A 3,099-nucleotide genomic window follows, 5' to 3' on the forward strand; every position below is an offset into this window, starting at 1 on the left:
AAGAGAAATATAGTCTAAGGAATATTGGTTGTGAAGTGGTGCAAAGATCAGTTCCCAGGGGAGGGTTTATCCATTCAATTATTTGATCAGATCTAATATTCCATTCTTTTTGTGTTATGGAATAGGGACGAAGGTTGTATCTTTTGTAGTTACCGGGGGGGACATCGAGATCACAAGGGAATGGACTTTGACTGTGGTCATCTGGAACACTGTATATCTTCCTCATGACTGGAGCAAGGGGTTGCAGCAGCACGATTTCTCCAAGAAACTGGTTGGTGAAGGCTCAAAAGCGATCTTGTTGAGAGACTTGGGACATAAAAGCTGGTCCTGAGGATACCTATCTCTGTCTCCCAGCCAGCTGGACTGGGACCTGCACCCTAATCTATCTCACCTCTGAAACAGACATTGGCTCCACTAATCGGTCCTTCAAGGTTCCTCTCACTGCTTACACTCCGATCAGGAGAGGTATTGCCCTCCTTCCCTTCCTTGCCTGCATAGGAAAAGCTATAGGCCTAGGCACTGGTATAGGGGGACTGGCAACCTCCCTTTCCTATTATCAGAGCCTATCCAAAGACCTTGCAGAAAGCTTAGTGGAAACTGCCCTAAGTGTTGACTCAGTACAGTATGAGACAGATTCCCTGGCAGCAAAATTGGACAGGACCTGACCTCCACACAGCTGAGAAAGGGGGGCTATGCCTAGTCCTAGAGGAAAAATGCTGTGTTTACACCAATCAGTCTGGCATAGTAAGAGATAGGGCAAAAAAAAACAAAAACAACTGGTCGATAGCGCCTCAAAAGTCTGACAACAACTTTCAGAATCTTGGGGTTCCTGGCTACAGAATCTTAACTGGACCTCCTAGCTTTTACTTCTAGGTGGACCCCTCTTAATGCTCGTCTTGGCACTCATCTTTGGCCTGGGCATCCTAAGAGCCCTTTCCTCCTTCCTCCAAAACCATATTCAGGCAATCAGATCCATAGGGGAAATGATGCTATTCCAGACCTACACTAGATATTATCTCCTCCCTCTATCACTGACTAATTAGGGGCATCTCTACACCCCACCTACGCATGAAGAAGCTACAGAAGAATGAGATCACATCTCTCATCCACCCCAGCTTGTAGGAACCCCAGCTTATAGGAATCCCAGCTTACAGGGGAAAAAAAAGAGAGGCTGGAATGTTAGACACATTCTTGCACTCAATTATGCCCTGCTTAGGGCTCTTGCCCCTCCCAGCGATTTTCCTGTTCACCAACCAGTTTCTCATTGTAGGTCTCATGATTAACAGCCTTTGGTTTCCAGTAATCTGCTTCACCCAGTTCCCAGTGGACCACCTACATCTGATCTAACCAGTTACTCTGATTGACCTTTACAAAAAACATAAATATCCTGCTCCCTCTACTCTGCCCTGCTGATGCCATTTTGGTCTCAGCCCTCTGCTAGCAGATGTAACAATCCTATATAATAAAAGGCTAATATGCAAATCGACCCATCAGTGGAACAACTGGTTGCTATGATGTGCACTGACCACCAGGGGGCAGATGCTCAATGCAGGAGCTGCCCCCTAGTGGTCAGTGCACTCCCACAGGGGGAGCACCACTCAGCTAGTTGCCTTATCCTATAAGTTAAATCACACCAACTAAATATCTGACTCCAACTAGCAAAGTTATCTAGCTTGTTGACTGCCACTGATGAGGGAGTGAGTTGTGAAATCAGTTTAAAGGTCATAAGAGACACTAAAATACAAAGTCTTGTTTTTTTTAATACAAATAGAAAAAAATCAGAGTGCATAATAATTTTGTTTTAGAAACTACTTATGTCACCCTGACCAGTTTGGCTCAGTGGATAGAGCGTCAGCCTGCGGACTGAAGGGTCCCGGGTTCGATTCTGGTCAAGGACATGTACCTTGGTTGCGGGCACATCCCCAGTGTGGGGTGTGCAGGAGGCAGCTGATTGATGTTTCTCTCTCATCAATGTTTCTAACTCTCTATCTCTCTCCCTTCCTCTCTGTAAAAAATCAATAAACTATATTTTTTTAAAAAAGAAACTACTTATGTCTGGCATGTGTGTAATGAGTTGTGACATAAAATGTAGCTCACAGCCCAAGCACAATATAATCAATGGAAAAGTCCCTAACAATGGGCAAGGTATTTTCCCTTTCCCCTTCTCCATTTCCTTTTTATTAAAGAAAAAGACAAACTACTGTATAAGGTCTTTCCCAGTTAAAATTTTATGAGTTTAGATAAAGGGAATAGAGAGAGTAGGGGCCTGAAAACTAGTACAGTAAGGCCTTGATTTTGGGAATCTACATTTGGACTTTGGAATTAACAGACAAAATTTCTGGTCCATATGTCATATGTGAAAAATAATACCCTGTCAATTTTAAAATGCTTTTAAGCAAAGTTTGCTTATAATTAAATTAACAGGTTATTTTTTTGTTATTAATTCACTATTACTTTAAATAAATTTTAGCAAATAGGTGATATGTTAGAAAAAACACTGTAGTAATATTTATGTAAGTAAATATTATATATCTATAACTATAGTCTACATATTTAAATCCAAGAGTCACTCCTTATAAAAAATGATTGGGAAATGATTAGGAAGTAATTACACTGCATGACTTTCTGCAGCAGTTTTAATGTGTGCAGGCACGGTTCTGAGGTGTTGCTAAGCCTCAGCCGTGTGCATTTGTTTACTCTCGGTGACTAGTGAATGCATGCATTTACTAGACCTGTTCAGAATAATTTAAAATTACAGAAATACAGAAAATTTTTCTGTAAAATTAAACTTTTCATATATAATTTTAATTACACAAATTAGACTACATAAGTAAAAACACGTAATCTAAAATGTCATTCTAAAATTTGTTTAAAATAACAGTGAATTAATTACAAAATGTCATTTTAACAGATGCATTTGGAAAACCTATTTTATTATTTAATAGACTTTTGGCTTAAAGGACACACCCTTGCTCAAATTAGTCTGTTATATCGAGGTTTTCCTGGTAATTTGCAGGAAGGACTCATATATTCTACCTTTCATCAGCCTTAAAGGAGACTAATGCCCTTACCCTAAGACCATGTGGCCTTCCCTACTCT

At 40.5% G+C, this 3,099-nt stretch overlaps 1 pseudogene; it reads right to left on the minus strand.

Moving 5' to 3' along the window:
* The window catches only part of LOC107181900, a 4,828-nt pseudogene that overhangs the window by 840 nt on the left and 889 nt on the right, over positions 1 to 3,099 (minus strand).

Source organism: Myotis davidii, unplaced genomic scaffold, assembly GCF_000327345.1.
Source record: "Myotis davidii unplaced genomic scaffold, ASM32734v1 scaffold993, whole genome shotgun sequence".
Lineage (NCBI taxonomy): Eukaryota > Metazoa > Chordata > Mammalia > Chiroptera > Vespertilionidae > Myotis > Myotis davidii.